Source organism: Notolabrus celidotus, chromosome 13 (assembly GCF_009762535.1).
Source record: "Notolabrus celidotus isolate fNotCel1 chromosome 13, fNotCel1.pri, whole genome shotgun sequence".
Classification (NCBI taxonomy): Eukaryota; Metazoa; Chordata; class Actinopteri; order Labriformes; family Labridae; genus Notolabrus; species Notolabrus celidotus.
Window position 1 is genome coordinate 10,969,270 of NC_048284.1, and position 6,318 is coordinate 10,975,587.

The window sequence follows — 6,318 nt, forward strand, 5'->3', positions numbered from 1 at the left end:
TGTGTGTGTGTGTGTGTGTGTGTGTGTGTGTGTGTGTGTGTGTGTGTGTGTTACTCTTTCCTTCTTCCGCCTGTCAGAGTAGTTTGACTCTCAGACACTCCTTTGGAATGTCGAGCATGCCCTGCTTTCTACTGCCGAGTACAGACTTGCAACTAAGTCAGAAAGAAAGATAGAAAGAAAGAGAACAGAGAGGTAGATACAAAAGAAAAAATAAACAAAGTTTGATGTTGGCATTATTGTGGCACTGGGCAAAAAGTCAGGACTTGGAAAAGTCAATGCTAAATTGCAAAATAATCCATTTAACAGGGGTGAAAGTAGAAGGCTATTGATTTTTCATTTGAGAAAAAGTAGAAAACCAAATTAAAAGTCAGGCATTCAGAATGATGAGCCTAGTCTGTCATCACTATACTTTCAGCTACACTAAAATGTACTTTTAGGTACAGAAGTTGACATGCTTTCATACACTTATTTCCATCATTACCCATGATAAGTCAGTTTCTGATAATTTTCTCTAATCTCCAACTACTTATCTTGGCATCTCCAGTTTCCAAAGCTTGTATGTTCATGATAAAGGGATCATTTTTGTAGCGACTACAAAGAGCCAAAAGCAGTTGAGAGGCTGAGGTTGGGCTAGTTAAGTTGCTAAAAGCAAATATCACTGATGTACAAAAAAGTAAGTTTAACCTTTTATTAACGAAACAGGATAATCAACTCATGATAAAGAGCACAAAGAGATGATTAAAGTGATCAAAAGAAAATAGCGAAAAATATGCGGTCACCAAAAAGTATGGAGACCCAGCTCACCCCCTCTCTCTACCTCCAAACAAAGAAAACAGGTGGCCTAAATGAACTGAATATCCCTGCCCCTAACACATGACCCGTGAATAACCTAATTAACTGACCCCACAATAAACCATATCGTAAACAAACAACAAAAATATACAAATAATAAACTACCCTAAACCTAAAAAAAGAAGATACAATAAACACTTGAATCCTTCATGGCTTCTACAATTTTATTTGGATCTAGAAAACAAAACAGCAGGTTGATCACTGTGATAGACCAACCACGACGCCCCGTGCTACCATCGCCTACGCTAATGAGGTAAGCTAAGCCTATTCTATGTTTGTTTTGTCATTTTGCAACTCTGAGGATAGGAGGTATGGTCATAGACTGTATAAAACATGGATGTAGTCTCAGTGACTTAACCTATTTGTTTTTGCAGCAAAGTTTTGATGCCCATATATGGTGGTGATTATAATGGGAACACTGATTAAACCCAACTTTTAGGCGACTTAGCAAGCGGCAATGAGGCCGACTTAGGGTGGGCCTATAGCCTCCTAGCAAACAGCTACAATGCGCCCAACTGTTAGCCAAGTCAGCTGTGCCCCTAATTATAGAAAAACCTATAACTTGAATATCTTTGAAACAAATGAGTTATTAAAAAAACAACATCTGTACAGTATGTATGAATAGATAAATGGGCTGTTCAGACCAAATCTTTTTTTTTTGTACCAGGCTGTAAACATGTTTATGTCTGCTGTAAAGATGGGCTTTATAAAATGGGTGTTGATGGGGTTTATTTGGCTGTTGGAGCCAGCCTCAAGTGGACACTTGTGGAACTGCAGCTTTTAGCACTTCTGCATTGGGGTATTTTTTTACGCGGTTGCTGCATGGTCATGATTATCTAATGAGAAAACCAACTTCGGATCTCAGGAAAACATGATGTATGGATTTATTAAGGTACCCTAACCCACAATATAGAGGGCCCTATTTTAGGTGAATTACATATTTCATTATTGGATGTTAAACGTTGATGTATCCATGTGTAATCAGCAGTTCCATGTTGCAGCTGCTTATTTAAATACATTGCTGCTGGGTAGCTTAATCAATAATAACACAGTGTTAATTAATTGTATTTGACACACTAGCATAATTTAAAGGAGTGTTTGTTGTTTTCTTGTTTTAAGATATGATACAGGTGACTTAGGAATACAAAGCCTTTGAAAACCAGATTCATTCAAAAAGATCTTAAATGGGTCACTCTTCATAACTAAAGGCAGTTTATTAATATTTATAGACATGTATTTAACATGCAGGAGGAAATCATGCTGAAATTATTCATCCTCTGGGGACAATGAATGCCTTTATTTTACGACATTCCTTTGAAATGTTGGTGAGTTATTTACACCAAAGTAGAAATTTCACAGCCACAAACACAAACCAGGCCACGCTTAGACTAAAACAGATGTGACAGAGGTTAAAGAGGTGAAACAGAGCAGAGGCTGTCAAGAAGCTCACAGTCTTTCTCACATCAGCACTTTAAGAACAACTCCATTTCTATTTAATCTTTAATTGTATCCTCCCTCCATCTCTTCAACAGTTCAGCAATCTTTGTTCAGCCAATAAATCATGTCTTAACACAAGAAGTCCTCCCAGAGCAGATTGCATTCCTCTATCTCTGCACAGAGGCCCCAGGGTTTTTCTCTGGCTCTCACAAACAGCCAGCAGCTAACTCTCAAACCTGCACAGTGATAGTTACACATATTTAAAGAGGAAGTCTGTCTTTACACGGACTGTTTGACAAAGAAACCAGAGGACCTGATGGGTTTATTTGGGTAGTTTTGCCTTTAATCAACAGTGAGCGGTTGGATAGTGACAGGGAAAAAGGGAAGGTACAAAGAGGAATAACATGCAGACAACCGGACATCCCAAAAGTGCATTCTGCATGAAAGACCTTGATTTTTCCTTGAGTTTGATAATTTATTGAAGCTGAAACAAATATTCTGTTAAACAACTGGGTCATGAATTTATAATTTACATAAAAATGTCCAGCATTTCTTTCAGTCTAGCTCCTAGGTTATGTGAGTTTCAGCTTTTTTGTCTGGTTTTATTTAGTTGTCTTGTATTTGTTCCTATTAGGTGTTTAATCCATAGTCAAAAACCATGAAGAGGGATAGGCACTACAATTAGCTCTGACTTAGTCCACCTCTAAGCATTACATCTTTTGCACTCTGTATGGTCCCTGTTTGATAAGCAGACAAGTTAAGATACCTTTCAAGTTTATCTTACAAAAACCATATGGGAGTCCTCAAAGTTCTTTAAAAGAGGGGTTATATAAACATCTCCCCTGAAGATTTGAACAATCAATCTGGCTGCGGAGGATTTGGTGATATGATGAAAATACCCAGTGCAGTATCTGGATATATGTTGTGTTTAGAGCTTCTGTTAGGAGTTTTAACTGGTTATAAAACAGACGGAAATTAATACTGATCTCCTTTTATGACATACAAAAACAAAACTTAACCCTACACCATCAGCGACAAGATTGTCTACGTATTATTTTATTTTTTCATGCTTCAAACTGCTGCTGCGTGGTAGGTGTCAGACAAGATGATTCACAGCACACTGCAGAGATAGACATTGTTTACATTTTCCACAGTAAAGGTTCCCAGTGAGTGACATGTTTGACATTTTAAAGACAGTGAGATAACATGTATTTGTCAGAGAGATTCTGCCAACACTTAAATAGGACAAGATCCACAGATTGTACCACTTTGTCCACAGGGGGCGCCAGAATCAACACAAACAGAAAGTTCCTCACAGGAGCTTTAAAGTAAAGTCAACTCAAATTAAAGCTCCTGTGAGGGATTTTTGATTTTCCCATCTTCAGGCTAGTTAAGTTGTTCTTTTACTTCCCTCGTGTGTCATGTCTAGTGATTCATGTTTCATTTTGTACTTACCCTTGTCTTTTGTTGCTGATCACCTTACTCACAGCTCTCTTGTTTTTATCACGTCTGGGTTACCCTAAAGTGTCTCACCTGTGTCTGGTTGCGTTCCCCTCCTTCTGTGCAAGTTCGTCTTGTACCTTGTGTCAGCGTTTCAATATTTCCTTGTGCTTGACCTTTTCTGACCTGGATTTTTGTATTTTTGTATTTAGCCGTAGCCTCTTTTTCGGACACCTCTGCCTGATTCTTATTTACCGTCTGTATACTTTTTTGTAGCCTCTTAAAAATTGTAACTCCTCAACAGCTCCAGGACAAAGTTCAGTCACCACTACACCTTTGTACTCCCACATTGCATCCTAAAATGGCATTATTTTGGTGTCCCAGTATGTAATTTTTCATACATTAGGTGTTGCGGGAGTGCAAGAAGCATGACTTGTAAACATAGCAGGAGTGCCACATGCACACAGCATTGTTTTGCCCTGCCGGCTCCGAAGCTACACAGAGTCCCCATATTTCCCATATTCCACCTCTGTTACTACTTCCAAGGAAGGATCAGAGGTGATATTATTCTCTTTCATATTTTACCAACAAATATTAAGTTAAAATATTGGAATAAAGTTTGATATCAATACTAAATGTGAGAAAAGTTCAAACTGTGAGGTAAACTTGTGTTGGAGTCATCCCAGGAGGCTGCCCTTGTTTATAAAGTCATACGAGTACTATGAGAGAGGGACTCAAAGTGTGACATCACTGATTGGTGAAACTCCTTCAGAGCATATCAAACATAACATTCACCAAACAGAAACCTGATGCTCTGTGTGGTTTTACAGGGGATTTTTTTGTCTACTCCAAAACTTTCTGGGTCCACGAGTTTTATAGTATGCAAACAGTGGAGGAGTCTTCCAGAGAGCTGTGGTAGAAGTAGTGGTGGAAACAGGTGCTTCTATTTACAGTAAGAAAGAAACAAATTGATACAACTGACAGGCAGATCTACCTGGCTTCCTATTTTCAAACCACATGACCACACACACACACACACACACACACACACAGAAACTGTACTTTTTGACTAACTAATGTACGCTTCTTTCAGAATGACTCATAAAACGTGCCATCTCAAGAGTACCTGAGCTGTGGGGATTTCCACTTCCCATTAAGGTAACGTCACAGTATTCTTTTAATAACTCACACGACCACAGTGCAGTCTTTCATTTGTTGACATGTGCCATTTGATGTAACACAACTTTTGAAGGATGACATATCAAAGGTTGAATGAAGTTCTTTTAAATGCCAGAGGAATAACTGGTTGTTGAATTCCCCATGTGGCTGGGCCTTCCCCTTCTATGCGGTCTGCCGATCCATCAGTCTTAAATACACAAAGAGTCAGATATTTAAAAAAGAGGTTATGTGGAAATGTTTTATCAATGAAAACCCCAAAGAAAACTTTTTACTATCAACTTGAATGTTACACCTGGAAATGGTTTACCCATTTACTTCTAATTGACGCAAGTCATTGAGTAATTCATGCTCTTGCCACCAGGTGGGGATGATGCTTTGTGGTTGAAATGTTAAACATGACTAGAAATTGTTAATTTTGGCATTTTTACTCAGTTTTTTCCATCCTTGAAGTCCAGTAGTCAAAGGTGTGGTGAAAAATGAATCTGTCAGATCTGATTCAATAAGAAAATCAATTTATTTGTGTAAAGCATATTGGACTCAATTCAATGTATTAAAATCTAGTTACCACTGATAGTTCCCTAGCTGTCTACAAAATACTTATGCTTTGAATTCTTATACCTGAAACCCTAAAATATCTAAATCCTATAGAAAAAGCCACTGTAAGGAATTTTAATCGGCAACAAAATTTACCATTTCTACATTGTCGTTCATGGGGTCTATTCTGCTGTGAGGGCGTAGGGGCCATACCAGACGACCTACAGAACACTGAAAAATTGCTTTTTTTTCACAGCAACAATTCACATTGAGTGAAACTTTAGCTGTAAAAAAGCATTACAGTGAGTTAACATGACATATTATCTCATTTACAATTGCTGTATGTTGATGTGGTCGCCCCCTTGATGGGGTAAAGGTAATATGCTGCCATCTATCATTAAATTGAACAAAACAATTTTGTTTTTATTAGTTAAATACAGAAACCAATCTGTGAAATAGTTCACATATGTTTCTTATATCAAAGAGTGTTATTACTAGCTATCCATAAGTTGTGTCAGAAAATGTGAAAACCGTTATGCTTACTCTGCCTGGGAAAAGGGGACACTTAAGTTTCAGAGTTTAATGTTTATTATTAGCTTTATTCTATCATGCCTTCATTGTAAGTAAGTGAAGGGTTTGTGTAAACTGTAAATCAATATAATGGACTACATATCAAACTATATTTTAATCTTAACAATGCATTTCAGTCTAATATAAAAACATTTATTCCTTACTAGACTGAGGGATAAATATTCCAGTGTGACCAGCTAAATGTTGGTGGCAGCCTTGCACAAGAATCCACTCTACACTGAGACTAAACTCCATTTCCCATGGTCCTTTGTACCGCTCCGCAGTGATGTGGGGTGTGGTGGTTGA